At 40.5% G+C, this 16,864-nt stretch overlaps 1 protein-coding gene across 1 annotated transcript in view; it reads right to left on the bottom strand.

The window, feature by feature from the left end:
* Window positions 1-16,864, bottom strand: part of RALBP1 (ralA binding protein 1) — a 33,525-nt gene extending 16,661 nt beyond the window's left edge. Inside the window, exon 1 of the mRNA XM_042031472.1 lies at window positions 16,793-16,864. The gene's annotated coding sequence lies outside the window, so the exon portion shown is untranslated. The remainder of the gene's footprint in view (window positions 1-16,792) is intronic.

The raw sequence follows: 16,864 nt of genomic DNA, 5'->3' as shown, positions 1-16,864 counted from the left end.
TTTTGATATCAAACAGATTTGCCTGGAAGCTCAGAGTGTTTGTGAGCACTGCCCTTAAGGCAAAGATCATTTTCTTCTTTCCCAAGCATATTTTATAGATGCAAATAAAAACTTGCCTAGCCTGTTGCAATAAGGGGGGGAAAAAATAAATAGAGCTAAAGCAAATCCATCTTTTAATTATGCTACTGCAAATTAAAGAAGGTAAAAAAAATAATGATTATGTTTTTCTGGTATATACAGTAACTTCACCTTTGAAGAGACTTTATCAGGTCATCTGCACCCAGATGCTGGTACATTGTTTGCTTGAGAGTTATGGCCAAATAAAAGCTTATACAAAAATTGCTGAAGGAAGCCAATGCATACATTCTCAGCAGTGGAACTCATCAGCAAAAAAACTGTTCCTGGCACAGATAAATGTCAAAAATTCCACAGAATGGATATGCTGCACAGGACACCACACCTCTGGAGTCCACTTGTCTGGATTTGGCCCTTTGTATCTAAATGGTCACAAAGGATTTTGTTATATTCTATTTTTAATTCATATCAAATACTCCACTGCCATGATTATTTGATACTGTGTTTAAACAATTAAATGGCATGTTCAAACATGGGATTTTATGAGAAATGTCCAGGTATGTAAAGCTTCAGAATGACAGCTATCAAAAAAGGTCAAAATTTTCAATTATATAAGCATTTTCAATATTACCACTGACAGACTGGCTTTACTATTGTATTTCATCTGAGTAGCAGAATGACCTGTAAAATTCCTCCTCAGTACATTTGCATTTCATCACCAACTCCTCCCCCTGCTCCAAGAAAAACAGAACCCAACATATCGCACCGAGAGCTTCTAAACAATAGAGAGTATTTCAACAATAACTCATGGAATTATATTGGAAATATTACATATAATTTTTTTACGCAAATAGAATGGATGGCATCTACAAATCAATCCACATGTTGAGTGGACAAGATGGGCAAGTGCACAGAGGGCAAGAACAATGTTGTTGCAAAAGCACATGAACACTGCCCTGGAAAATGAGGACACGCAGGCTTTGCCTGTGGAACCCAGCAGAGCTTCTGGGACTAAGAAAGCCTTAACCCATACATTCCACAACACTCTTCAGCAGTATTGCTCAGCTCCTGGGCTTTTATTTACAGATTGGTAGCATACAGAAAAAATATGACATGGTATTGTATTCTGTCCAGTTAATAATTACAGATGAGTCCAGCTAAGTGCGTTTTGGGGAGGGTGGTTGGTTCACTTTTTTGGGGGTTGGAATTAAAAAAAATTTTTTTTTAATTCTCATCCTTCAGCTCTCTGTATGCAGATCAGAGCGAAATTTTAGAGTATGTATGCAACAGTATCTCCCTACAGGAGATCACTCACAGTGCTTATGGAAATTACCAGTTACTCAGATCAGAATTTGAATAGGGCACAGTAAGACACAGAATTATGATGAGAAACAAAATATTCATCAAGTCTTTATTTAATACTGTTCATTCCCTATTCTGGCTGAAGTGGAGGCACTGGCTAAAAATTAAGACAATGGGGTATATTGATAAATGCAACAAATTAAGACTATACTTATGTTTCTTACTTTTTTCTTTTACAGCTTCAAGAAAGCATTAATTTCCTATATGTATCATTTTCTAGGCCTTTAAATAAGGGAGAAATTCTATGATGCTCAAATTATATCAAGACCTATCAGCAGGCGAGAACCTTTAAGCCTACTGAAAAAACCTCTTCCACTTTTACTAATGGATGTTAATGTCCTACTGCCATATAAATCTGCCCATTTCCTCTGACTTCTACAATTTTCTTCTGACAGCAATAAATGGCGAGACTGAAAAAATCCTGGACCTTCTAGGCATTTTGAGAAGGAGCATTTCTAACAGGCTTGCTCTTCTGCCAGCTTCTCCCTCTCAGACTTTTTCTTCCCAATCTATTACTGCTTCAGTCCTGCCTCTCCTCTGCAGCAGGTCCCTTCCCTCAAACTGCTTCTCTTCACCTATGCAGTTCTCATTTGTCAGGAGAACTGACAAATATTGTTATGTCAATAACTCACATGCTGCCACATGTGGAAGGTCACACTACTCCCCCCATCAACTCTCCTCTACCTCCAATTCCAGCAGTTTGCTCTTTTTGAGATGATTCAAGTTGCTAGCTGCTCCAACAGGCTTCTGCTGCTGAGCTGGCTCGTGGAAGAGCTCAACAAGCACTAACAATGAAAAGCAGAGAAGAGGCAGAACCACGATGACGGGAGTGCAACCTCTTTCTCTGGGCACCTGTTTTGTCATACTGCACACACATCTTCATCTCCTCAGATTTCAATTCTTTCTTACTATTTGTAACTTCAAGCTTTGATTTCTTTACTACCCAGTGTCAGTACTCCCATGGCTCTTGTCTTGACTTACTACTGTTTCACCCTCAGTGTGTCACAGACAACCTGACCTTCATCTGCTTTGGTCTCTGTGACTCAAGCTCAGTTTCCCACTTTTCCCTCATCTTGTTTTCATTTGGGTGGTTCCTACTTTCGTGCAGCACACCACTTCCTTGCAGATGGAAGTTCTCTCTCTTCTTCCTCTGTTTCTTCTATCTGATTAGTTACCAGTTCCCACTTCTTCCTGAATGTTCTCTGCTGCTGTTTTTTGTTACCTCATGATTATCTACCTAATCTTTTCACCTTGTCCCCATTTTTCCCACTGGCTCTCAGTCTCTCCCCAATATCACAAGAAGTCCCTTCTTACCTCCCTGCCAAGAGCAGGCTCCTTGACTCCCACCGCTTCTCGTTCACTTGACATTTGACTCCTCTTCCACTGAAGCCACAAATGCTGTTACATGACAGCATTAGAGAGCTTCTCGCACTTCAAGCACCTTCTCAGACCTAGCTACTTCATTCAGTACTCCCAAAATGCAGTTTCTGAACCAACTTCCTGCTCAACACTGAGTCGAGCCTTCAGAATAACTGAATGTCAAATATAAGCCTTCACTGAACATGGGCAGAACCATGACCTTTCCTCTATTCTCCAAGGAAATACTAAATTATAAGAGACTTTAAACATGGAAAGAAGGTACGTCATTAGCACAAAATCTAGCCGTCATGCCATCACCATCTTCTAGACCATAGACCAAGCACAGGAAAGTAGGTTGGGAAAAGGAAGGGAGATGCCTTCACAGGTGAAATAATGTGGTTTTCCAAGTCTCATATTTGAAAATAACTGAACTTTTTCCTAAAAAAAATCAGTCTGAGCTACATATTTAGTAACTAAAGATGAGGTTTGGAAAAACCATAGAAAAGGGAAGACAGAGAGACATGACAGCCAGCTTTAATAGATCTCACTTTCAACAGCGTGTCATCTAAGTCAGCATGAACACATTAAAGAGAGGCACAGTCTGAAAGACCAAATTCACAGCTCTTTCATTCAGTACAGAAGGCTTCATTATTTCTGTTTTGCACTGAGTCTGTACTGTGACTCTGACAGCAGCAGAAACAGGTGATTGCATGCACAGATGTTATTTTGTAAAGCTCCTGGGCGGACCGAAGGATGTGGAATTTTTCTGCAACAAGTATTATGCAAGACCACATCTGAAGCACAGTGGGTATCCCCCAGTCATTTCATTTTGCCAAAAAAGAGACCCTCTGAATACCTGGGTGTCACATTGAAAATAGTCCCAAGAAGTTAATGATCAAAAGATGGAGGCAGAGTGGGGACACTCACTCAGCTACCAGTACCTGCTCAATCACAATTCTCCAAAAGCAAGACAGAGAACACAGCAGTACCTCACTCATCATCACAGACCTTCAGTCCAAAAGATCTGGACATGCATGAAGGACCTGGTTCTTGAAGAAATGAGGCACACCATTTTTGGACAAAAAATATCCTAGTAACAAACATGCTCCATTTTGGAAAGTAATGAACCATAAGAAGAATAAAAAATGATCAGTTGTGGGCTAAGTATGTCAAAACACTTCAGAAAACATGAGTGGTACTCATATAATTGTTGAGACTTTTTAATAAGATGAGAAGATCGAGTTAGAATTTATTTACCAAGACTATCCAATGTCTGTGTCACATCTCAATTCTGTATCTATTGCATTTTTTACAACATACTGAAAAACTTAATACAAATCACTGCTTTCATTTGAACACTTCTTAGACTGAAATGCTGCCATGCAGTCAAATGTCAAAATGACATCAGAAGCCATCTGTTTCATTTAATAAGCAGTGGTCAGATATAAAACCAGTGCCCTTTCCTTTCTTTAATAAGGTAACATGGTCATGAAAGGAGAAGGAATAGGGAAGTACTTCATGTAGACAGGCAAAGCAAGTTTAAAATTTCACAAGTCACGAGTAATCACACAAACACAGCATTAAATAACTCCCCTGTGAGTCACACACTCTTCAAAATTGGCAAGAATTAAAGCCTCAAGAAGGGACTTCACAAAGTTTTTTTGATAAAAAGAATAAAATACAAATTGTTTAGCAGCATTCAGCTCCTAAACCTCAGATTACTTTACAGGATATGTGATGCCATGACAATGTTGGAAAATTTACTTCAAAGGAGGCTGTATAATCATGCAGTTGAAGTCACATAGGAGTAAGCTGTACATTTTTCAAATAATGCCAGCATCAGATCAGCTCTAAAGGTACAAAAACAGCTTTTGTGTGGTCTCTCACTTACCTGGGGGTGGATAAAGTCTGCCAGTTACAGCACCATCCAAGGCATTTCAAGTTCTGCTCTGAGAGTCCATTCCAGCTCAGGAAGAGTGATATACAAACAGATGAAACTACTTAGGTCTCAACAATCAGTGAGCTACAGACCACATCCATATCTGAGTGGACTCTTGGAGGAGCCAGCTCACATTTAGAATATGCAGCTGTATCCAGATTAGTCCCTATTATTGAGCGTAGTCCAGCTCTTCAATAATCTAATCAGTAAAGAGCCAGCCTTAAAACAAATAATTAAATAATACTCTAGACATTTTAGAAATATCAAAACCAAGGTTTCCAATCCCATTATGATAAAGTTTTCCAATCGCATGAAGATAAAATCTCCAGATATGTGGCAGCACGTGCTTTCCAGTTTGGTTCACTTCAGGGAAAACAGTATTACAGCCCCTAGCTCTGTAGAGCTCCATCAGGATGCAACTCACAGGCTGTTTCCCAGAGACACATCTTGGGAAAAACAAAAATTGGACCCCTGGAAGGGGATGGTTGGTTAAATGCTTTGCTCCAGGAGAGAGCACATTGAAAAGGCATGGACCAGGACTGCCTAGGAAAAGCCCCTGTCCCATGGCTCTGCATCCTGCACTGCTTATACCACCACACTATTTTGCTGTAATATCCTATTTCCCTGGAGAGGCAGGCTGTGACAGTTTATATCCCACTGTCTGTCCCACTACCTCTTCAAAGCAAGTAGTCTACAAGAAAAGTTTGGGCATAAATCTTTGTTAGAGGGTAACAACCAAAGCCCTATACAGAGGGTACAAAAACTATGCCCCACATGTGGCTCCCCCCATATGGCTCATTACCATCCTTCAGGGATATCCCTGCAAGCCCTGCCACATGTCTTTCCCCAGCTGAATCAACTGCCATGGAAGCAGTTTCAAAGCAGTGCACTACATTATGATCACAACCAAATATATAAGAGGCATTCTCGCAAATAACTGTCCAGCTAATGAGCTGTTTCATTGCTTTACAGGGCAGCTTTCTCAAGTAACAAGCAGAAGGCCTGGACTCCGCTCCATGAAGCAGATGGGCACTGTACCCAGACCAGACTTCTGCAGCAGTACCTTGACTAATCAGCCAGCTGCATTGCAACTGCTACTGCCCACCCTCAGAATAATTTCTTGTTCTTCAAACTTCTTGGCAATGTGCTACTCCACTGCACAGGACTCTCTGTTTTTACCCCCAGTAAATCTTGCTCTTGGTTCCCATGGTCTTGTCAGCACAAAGTAATCCAACACCTCCAGTATAGTACTCAAGCCCCGTACATTAGTTTCCTACTCCATGGTTTAGTCACACTCTTCCTCAGGCTCTCTCCATTTGCTTCCTCATCCCCTTTCCTGCAGTCCAGTTCCTCCACCATCAGGGCTGTACCTCCTCTATCTCACAATCTTTTCCTCACCAAGCAGGTGTTCACAACCTAGACCTGTGCAACTCCAGTTTCACCATTCCTGTCCTCCACACCCAGTGTCTCATCTAACCTCATCTCTTGGCTGCTTACTGTTTCCCAGGCTTCTCTTGCCACCTTCTATTTCTCCCACAGTCAGTTCTCATTAAAACTTCTGCAAATCATGGGCCACACATAAGCAAGGCAATCTGGGAGGTCTTCTCCTGCCAAATTAAGGTTTCCCCTCTAAATTACAAGTAGCAGTTGAAAGATTTGCCTGATTACCAAAATATTCATTATTACAGAAAATAGGTATTTTCTTGCTAGCTGAATTCTCAGAAACAGTTTGAAGAATTTGGTTTGTGCTTTTAAAAAAAAATTTAAGTATCAGCCTCCGAAACAAAACTTTTCCATCCAAATTAAGATATGGTAGCTTTTGATAAGAGCTGAATTACTGAGAGTTGAATTGAATACTACAACTGTCTTGCTAACATATTGAACCCTCCTATACTTCTGAAAACCACCACACTGTGCAACATATGTAATACCCACTATTGCCTAGACTGGCCTTAGAATTATTCCTGGTGTGACAACCCTGCCCCTTCTCTCTTGTCCACCTCTCCAAATTTCCACTTGTACCAGTGCTAATGCACATAAAACAGAACAGAAAGTTTTACTTTTACCACTTAACAAAGGAAGGCAGAAAAATACAACAAAAGGTGTGCAGTTTACTTTCTTAACAATCATTATAAACATAGTATCACCACTGGTTTTGTTTGCCCTCAGGACTGCATGCAAGTTTTTCTACAATTCACGTTTTCTGACAAGTCCTTCAAAGAGTTGTCTAATCCCTAGTCATCAAAGGTCTGCAGCAAACTGTACAGCAATTATGATTTATCAAATTAATACTAATTTTTATACTTTAATCAGTTCTTGGGCTGGATCTATTTAATGACAAATTCCCCTGATCAGAGATTTAAACTACAGCATCGTCCCGTCACACTCCAGTACCTGAATGCAGCCAGCTTGAGAACAGCTGCCAACTTAGTGGAGTCAGAGAAAAAAAAACATAACATCCTAAACCCACGACTGGTTGAGCTGAATGTACTACAAATGCTGTTAAAAAAGCAAGTGCTATTCAGACTAAAAAATGCAAAATGAAGCAGAAGAAAAATCAATGGATTTAGCATAAAATGTTTTACAGGAGTTTAAAGCATTTCTGCTATTCTTTCAAGTGCATCTGCAGACTATCTGTGACAGATCAAACAACAGAGAGGAATCTAGTATTCCAGAGAGGCCAGAGCTCTGCATGTTCAGTTCCAACACCCAGTAAAAAACAACTAAGCCTATTAAAGCTCTAATTTTGGGGTTTGTGGGGGTTTTTTAAGAGTGTCTTACCTAACACATGCTAAAATACTAGAAATGACAAGGGTAAACAGCAATTATCAAAGACTCTTTGCTTTGGATTAACAGTGGCAACAAATCTGGGATATGCCCACACACCAGAAATGTGCAATATAACACACTGGCCTTTCTGTAACAGCAGTAATTCACCTGGCAAATTCAACAGCAGCACTGGAGACGCAGTAAGGCGTTGTGAGGCTCCTGCCAGCAGGTAGAGTTCAAGCTCTGCGGAATGCTCAGCCGACTTGTGCAGGCAAGTGCCCTGCTGCTGCACTACCATCATCTTTCCAACCCGCGCCAGTTACAACGAAATCAGGAGCTGTGTGTGTCCCTCTACAAACATCACTTAACTGGTGTCTGCTGGTGTGCCCTTTGAGAGCCCTCAAGCAGACAGAGTTCCATAGGGACAGAGCCTTGCCACACTCTGTGTCTTATACACTCAACCGCATAAACCTGCTTAACCTGTAGAGGGAGCGGCAGAGCATGGGTGCTGCCCAGAGAACTGCACACTGAGTCCAGGCAGTGTCGCTTTTTAATCCACTATTGAGATATCATCTTTCTGACTGGATATAGAAAAAAATCAATTAGAAGCACCATGCTTCTTCACTGATTTGGGTGAATTGTGACCATTATTTTATTCACAGAATTTTCAAACATCATTAACTTTGCAGAAGTCACTTTATAATCCTTTACCTGGGAGGTCAGTACAAATAATCCAGTTTACTTTACCAAAGGCAAAGAATATTCAATTCTAAGGCCTTATCATTTCCAGAAAGAAGCAATTTCTGAAAGTAGATTAATGACACACAAACCTTTAGGGTTTGAACTATGAAAATTAAGTTTCTTATGCTTTATATTGAATTTTTGCCACCATGTACTGAACAGATGAAAAGATCTATCAATTACAGGCTGTCGCTTGAACTCTGTAGCATAAGGAGAAGCTAAGACCAGCTTTGCTTGATCTCTTTGTAGTGTGATACACGACAGAGATGATCAATTTCCATGTATGATTCTTTTCATGTTTAAAACCCTGCATGTTCCAGTGTAACACAGGCAAAACATATTCAACTTTTAGTGACTATTAAACAGAACTATGGTGGTTGAGATAAAACCCATTCTACCATAACAGCAGAAAGGAAAAGTAAAAAAAGACTTTGATCCAGAAGCACTGCTTATATAACAGCTTCTCTGATTATTTTTAGTGATTCTTTAATAACTATGTATATCAGCTGATTATTCTTAGTGATTATTTGATAACTATGTCTACCTGCATCACCTTTGCTTTTGGCTTAAGAGTCCTGTTTATTATCAAGCTAACATCAATGGCTACTGACCTGGAAGCCAGCCTTCACTGGTTTCTTTACTAAGCCCAATTTGAGTAACACCAAGCACGGACTGGGTTGCATGCAAACATTTCCCCAACTTAACAATAATGGATTGATGTGTAACATTTCTGTGCTCCCAGCACAGCAGTTTTTAGCACAGCCTTATTGTAGATGCAGTTCTACCCACCAAAATGTTTTTTCTGACATGGCTTGTTTCACTTTGAGATCTGTTTTGAGACATGCCAACAAAGTAATTGTTTTGCTGATCCATGTTATGTCTACAGCAGGAACCTGTGGGAATAGATGTCAATGTCACTCAAACTCCTGCTATACGGAAAAGAAAATTTTTATTTTTAGCATGGTATCTTAAGTTTCCACACAAGAGTAGGGCTATACCATCTCCTCTTCCCAGACATATTCCTATTAATGCCAGTGACAACTCTTCATCAACACCACATGAAGGATTTAGCCTTTCATCAAATTTCTGAATTTTTAGTTATTTTTTTCAGTACCATATGTAGAGATGGGATTAACAAGTTCTGTTTTCTCTGTATGCCCCAGATTCACTCAATACCCAAGGGGAAAGTCAATTTAAATATTTACAAGCTCAGCAGATTATTAATTATGATTAACATCACCACCTCCAGGGCTGAGATGTTGCAAAATGTCACGCATGTGAACACAGAAAACATTCACAGATAGATGCAAGGCAAGGTGCAGCACCACCCACCATGGGGCAGCTGTTGGTCTCTGCAGAGAAAGCAGGAATCTGTCATCCATTAAAATGCCAATTACTGGAACAGCAGCAGCACCCACAAGTTCACAGTATTTGCCTTGTCTTCTGTGCCAATTTACCTAGTAAACAGCCTTAGAAGAAAGCCTACATGAAACATCAGCCTTCTAGAAAAATGTATAAACATCCTTAGAATTTAAAATAAAATTCACATGTATTTTCTAAAACAGGCTTCATTCAGCTTAGTCAGTAGCATTTACTGCAGCAATTTTCAGCAATCCTATGTCTTGAGAATATCACAAAAAAAACCCCATACCTTAAGAAATACACTGATGGATGTTCTCAACTTATTTGCCAAATATAACAAAAATTAACTGAATAATAACACAAATACAACATTAAAAATACAAATGCTCCACAGATGGAGGAGAAGTTTGGCATTTGATAGCACAGAACCAAACAATTTCTGATTGCCATTCCAAAATGTTGTATTGCCTTGTCTAAACATAAGTCATGCTGCTACAATTAAAATCAGAGTAGACAGTTTAATGGAAGCCCCAGTACACATAAGACCAAAGATGGCCTTTGTCCTATCCCTCCCTCAAAAGGGGATAAACTGCTTCCATCAGTGTAAGGCAATTTTAAGAGTGGTGAAATCCTTGCACATAAGTACTAAAGCCCACCAAATGCAATTACCTGTCAAAATATCCACCTACAACTGACTGTTCTAATGATACACACTAACTGCAAACTTTTTTGACATGTTTGTGTATCTTTTAGATGTCTTCAAAGTTCGACTGAAATAACATTAAAAACTTACTTCCTAAAGGATTTAAAGATAAAAGATAAAGAATGAGCAACCAAAAGAAGCCCATAGAAAACTGCAAAAAAGTTTGATCATAGACCACATAAGATATCATAAAATTGCAGCACATAAAATGAGTGACGCAGGTAAAACTGATGCACCATCTTCATTGCTTTTTGGTGGTGTATACAGGTCCTGGCATATTCAAAGATACATTTGTGAAAGCCATTGCCAGAAAATTAGTTTTTAATTATCTCTGTGAAGGAACATGCATTTAAATACATATATCCTAGTGTATCAGTCACACTAATTTACTGAACCATCCAGACAGCAAAGAACTCCACATATTCATCACTTCCTCTTTCAGCTGGAAAGTTGAATTTTGTTTCCTCCAACAACGTTTCAAAACCTGACTGCTTAAAAGGCATCTGCTCACTGGTGACACACATTGTATGAATTTTGGAGAACTGCAACCCCAAAGTTCAGGATGAAAACTTCAGAAGCATGACCTGTGAAAGATCCCTGCATCTAAAATTAGCAAGTGGCCAGAACGAAGCAAACTTAGAGAACCTGTAAGGATTAAAACATCTGAAGAACAAGAAAAGTTAAAACCATTAAACTGATATAATTCAATGAGTTTCTGGGTAAATCTGTTCAATCACTTGGTATTTCCCCACCCCCAAGCTCTTACATTTTTAGTCCATTCAATCAATTAAAAATATCCCATAAAAGGTGAAAAGCTCTTTAGGCTATCTTAAAAGAACAGCATCTCCTTTGAAGCCACCACAATTGAAGATTGGAAGAGGAAATGACACTTTTCTTTTAATCCAATTTTTTAAAAAAAGGTATTTTGGGTTTTGTACAGATTAGCATTACACTTTTATATATAGCATTTGGTTCACAATATTAAAATCTACTGGAGTAGTACAAATACAGTAAAATATCTTGTCAACTTAGTTATCTTTTATCAGTAATTATACACTACATTAATACACCCAGTATCAAGTATATGAAAGCACTATATTGGACATACGAAAACATTAATTGAGAATTATGAACTTCCACAGTATTCATGGTAGAAAACTACTACTACCATGAAACGAGAGAGTTTCATTGCTGGCATGTTCAACACTAGAATTTACACTTAGCACGCAATTTAATTCACGGTAATAAAACTCAACGAAAATTTATTTTCATGGTAACATCCAGAAAAATTCTGCACCTGACTGCTGATCTTCATTTACAAAACACAACAGGGCAGGCTAGAAATGTTAAAGTAGCAACAAGCTTCACCACCAGGGTAAGTTAAATGTTAAACTTCACAAAAGTCATTATAGGATGAACATTAAATTATAGCTTCAAACTCGTAGCTGTAACTCCCATTTTACAAAGTTACGTATGATTTTAAAGAGAAATAATATCCTGGAAGAATTCTTACTTATTTTTTTGTGAGAAAGAGAAGCTGCAATTTTTATCACTGTGATATCCCTTTTCCCACTAGTGTCAAGCTAACAGAATTATCATCTTATGTTGTGTTTTCAAAAACCATTCTTCAAAGTCTGGTAGTAGAGTTCTATGATCAGTTCCAAGAGCTCCCTTCTGCCAGATGTCCTGACCTCTAGTATTAGAAAAAGCCCAGCGATCCCACTGAACTGTAAAACAGGAAGCAAACTTCATGAGCTGCCTTCACCTAGATAACAGAAACCTGTGAAATCTTCATACTAGAGAGGACAAAAATGTAACAAAAATACATTTTATCTATACATAACTATAGGAACTGACTCAAGAATAAGTCACTGCTAAGAAATGTAAAAAACAACCAACATGAAGCTAAATTTATTTTCCTTAAAATAATTTCCAGTTTGGTCCAAACTTGCATTCTGATTTGGAATGTCAAACCTTACCAGCCAGCACTCGCTCCTCTTTCTTCCTCTCCAGCAACCATCTGGCCGCTCCCACCTCATGCAAACAGCCATCACTCATCCCTTGCTTTCCTCGTGTGCCTCCAGAGACCAGAATAGCCAGTCTAAAAAAGCTCTGTTCCTTGTGGGTGAGAAGGAGAATAAAGACGGCAGAGTGGATATGAGGAATCTGCTCCTACTGTTCGGGAAGCTGACCCCTCCACTGCCATGAAGGGTGGACCTATTCCTATGAAAAAGTGTAGCCCCCAGCAGCCAAAATAGTGCATCTCTGCACCTTCACATAGGGTCTTCCCCAGCACTGTGCTCCTGTTGGGCTGTAGCTGGCAAGAATCATTAACCATTCCCTGCTTCCTCCAGGGAAGACAGCAGCCTAGATGGAAGCAAGGCAGGGATTACCTACAAGGTCACACCATAAATTAATGCGTAACACCAAGGATCATAATCCTTCTTTTAAAGAAATTTTCTCTTTGCACTGATTGCTTAAGGTCTGTATTTCTGCCCATCTTCCTAGCACTTACAATAAATGGACAGATGGCAAGCTCTTAACGATTAAGGACACACTAGCACAGACAAAGTGACTTACATCACATTCCTCAATTATTATTATTATATCAGAATAATTGCATTACTTTATTCTGCATGTAGAAAACAATACTAAATTTGCTTATTTAAAATATAACATTTTCTCTACGAATATTTTTTAAACTGGGCTAAATATCACAATACTATTAACACACATTAACAATTCACTACATTTACTCAGATTTACATTATTACTGTTTTAGCATCTGGCAAGCACTTTTTCTTTATTATTATAAAATTATGTGTTTAGTAAATAACTAGTTGCTATTTTTTAGTCAGGATCCTACACCAAGCTGCTTCTGAAAGAAACTGGGACATCTTCATTATCTGTACTTTTGTTTACTTAGTATCACAGGAACTAGACAAGGAAAAAATACTAATCATGTTTTCTATTTAAACACACCTTAATTAATTATCAAAGGAAATACTCCGCGTAGGTAGTGAACTGATTGCTCTAAACACTGTGATCTCACGGTTTTGAATTTGCAGATCTCAGTCTCTGATGCATATTTGGAATTCATCATTAGATAAGAAAAAGAGATGCTTTCTGTGCTTTTTTAATGCACAATTAATAGTAAACAACACTAAGGACCCAGTTACACATTCCAAGTATTTTTGCTCAGACACACTTCATTTAGGCATTAAGTGTTGTTTTTACCTTCTTATTATCCACTGAAGTCACTGTACTTCATATTTATCTTTTTCACAAATTCTTCCCTACTAGTTCAAAATTGTCACAACACTTTACTGATAAAGCCTAAATAAATTTTTCCTAGAACATTATCCGGTAGTAACAGCACAGAATAAACTAGAAAATCCTTGGATATATTTGAGCCAAGGGCTGTGTGAGCCAACCTACCAGATCACCACTCCTTACTTGCATAATACCATATACAACCTCCACTTCCCAGCAGCTGCCCCAAGTAAGCAGTCATTCCCCAGTTTTTACTGCAGCCTCAAGAAAAACTGGAATCAGGGAGCACTGGATCCCTGCTGCTGTTCAGCTTTGCAGATTTGCTGTTGCTGCCACCATCAAAGTGGTGGTCCTCCACACCTCCACACCTTCAACCAAGTTTGTGTTCCTTGACATGAAGCCCAAAAGGTGAGGGATGGCTGGGATGAGAAGGGTAAGTATGGACAGGAAAGGAGTCATACTCTTCCTTTTTCTAAACTCAACCTGCATCTGTTACCCTTCTGGTTTTGGTCACGGCAAGCAGATGTAAAACTTATTTGGACAGCAGTCACCCCTCAACACCACCACATCTGAGGATGCAGCCTAAGTAAAACTTCCTACTCCGTAAGGTACTTCCAGCCCATCTCTGGGCCCATTTGATATACTTTTAATATTTCTTGAGCAACAATTTTAAAACTATGATCCATGAGGCTCTGGAGAACAGCAGAAGGAGATGATGAAGGATGGCACAAAGCAAACCATGACTAGTTGTAAGGGTAGCGAATCATTCACTGAATCAACATAATCAGATACATTCGTTCACAGACAAGCTTGGTAGATTATGCTACACTATACTACCGTAAACTGAAGGTAAATATCATACCTTCATATCATACGTACACATCATATATTTTGGCATTTTGAGGCTAGCTACACGACACCAAGCTTTACAGAAGGAAAGAAAATTAGCATTTGTTGGTATTTACTGCTGAACAGCAGCATCTTCCATATTAGTCTAAAAACTGCCTGTAAGAAATAGCAATGTTTACTCAGGAAATATGCAAACCTTTTCTGTAAGAAAATACAGCTAAAACTTACTGCGAAAGAGTGCCTGAAGGGTACAGTGGAGATCAGAACCCCAAAGTGTTAGATGCAGTACTTGTTCATGTCAGCTTTGCTTTAAGGACACAAACAGAATCAAGCCATGCAGCTCTGAAGCAGGAACACAGTTATTGCAATTCCAGGACAATATATTCCAGTGTAGACATGCACACATCAAAAAGGAAATAGTCTGCCATACAGAAAAAGAACTTTCTTTCCCACATAACTACAATCACACCAGGGGTTTTACAGTAAAATCCTTACTTTGGGGAAAAACCCCACCAATCCAAACTACAAAATATGCCTGCCCACCCCTGAATATACCTTAACTAAGACATGTGCCAAAGTTGCACATGGAGTATTAAGATTTGAAGGCAGCTATTCCTATGCTCCATTTCAGATGTGGGAAGACTAAAGAAACCAACTTATTTTCTGCAAGCTAGAAATAAGATCCCTAGGCCAGGGAATGTAAAGTTCCCTACTTCACCATAATAGACACTCTATTCTTGATGTAGTTAGCTAGAACATTACAGCAAGGGGGTTAATAAATTTCACACACTTAGAAGTACTAAATGCTCAAAACTACAACAGTTTGGAAGGGCTTTTTTAAATTTCTGTTTATTTCTCTGTAGGAAAGAGCCCCCCAAGAGCTTGTCACACTGACTGTATGGATTAGACACAGACTGCACTGAAATGAAGCACAGCACCATTCACCATAAGCTGCATGCAGCACTTCAAACAACATCAAAACCCAAACCTACGGGATCTAAGGGATCCCTCTGCCATTCTCCTGCAAGCTCATTAATAAATTTACATCCATTACCATCCTGCGTCATATCCAACAGAGCCTTAACATCACTCCTGAAAGGGTGCATTTCGGCAATGCTGAGCACTCATGGTAAGCACTTCAAGCCGTTTCCAGATCAGAAACACTTTTAAGAACGCAATTAGGGCTGTCTTCCTATGCTGGAACAAGGGACTTGCACAAATCACCCTGGTTTATGCAGCTGGCAAAAAAGCCTTAGCCTAGGTTTTTTAAAATGATTATTTCCTATTAACAATTATCATTAACCTCAGAGACATCAGGGTGGGGGAAATCCAAACCACATCATTCTCATGAGCAGATACTTTTGGTGTGGATTGTTGGCATTTTCTTTGTCACTTGTTTTAACATCTGTTAGCACTTAAAAATAAGATGTATTTCCTCATACATCACCCACTGACATATCCTTGGAAGTGTTCAAGGCCAGGCTGGATGGGGCTCGGAGCAACCTGGTCTAGTGAAAGGTGTCCCTGCCCACGGGAGAAGGGCTGGAACTAGATGGTCTCTGAGGTCCCTTCCAAACCATTCTGTGATTCTATGATGAACAGTAACACAACACTTTCTAAACAACATTATCAGGTAGGAAACACGACATCCTTAGAACCTGTTAACCACATTAAATGCAGAAAATTCACAATAACGGTAAATTTTCTGGGTTTTAAGATGCGACTTCTAGGTGAAGGTAAATTAATAAAAATCCCTGACTTCTCCCTCCCCACAAAAATAACAACCCAAAACGACCTCGCAGAGAGCCAACCCACAGCCCAGCACGGCTCTCATCCGAGACTGAGCTGCAGTGAACCCTGCACGATCCAAAGGCAGCAAACGCTTAATGAAACAAGGTGCCCGGCGCCTGTTCCCGTAAGGACAGGAGGGACAACACGGCCCGTAAGTACCGCACACGGGCAGACACCCGCCCGGACGGGGAACGGAGGGGAGGGAGGAAAGGAAAGGAAGAAGCAAGGAAAGAGAGAGGAGGAAAGGAGAGACGGAGCAGAGACGAGAAAGAGAGAGGAGGGAAGAAGGGAAGGTAGCGGAGAGGGAGGGAGGACGAGCAGCGACCCGAGAAGAAATGGGGGGAGCCTCCCGAGGCCCCGCCCCTCCCTCTCGAGCAGCCCGCGCCGGCCCCTCCCCCACCCGGCAGCCGCGCGCGCCGCGGGGCGGTGGCGGCTCGCGCCGCCAGTTGTGTGCTCCCCCTCTTCCTCCGCCCCCGCCCGCCCGCCCGGACCCGGAACGGCCCCGCGCCCCTCACCGGGGTGTCGGGCCGGGTCGGCCGCCCGTCCGCCCCCCGCGCCCCCGCACTGACCGTCGGGGGGTCCCGCTCGCCCGCGCAGCGGCTCCGCCTCGGCCTCACGCGCGGCGGGCACGCCCCGCCTCG

Source organism: Corvus kubaryi, unplaced genomic scaffold, assembly GCF_017639235.1.
Source record: "Corvus kubaryi isolate FWS band 111438036 unplaced genomic scaffold, C.kubaryi_AGA036_p1.0 132, whole genome shotgun sequence".
NCBI lineage: Eukaryota > Metazoa > Chordata > Aves > Passeriformes > Corvidae > Corvus > Corvus kubaryi.
The sequence above is the reverse complement of the archived record's forward strand: the minus strand, read 5'-3'. Positions and strand labels throughout refer to the sequence as shown.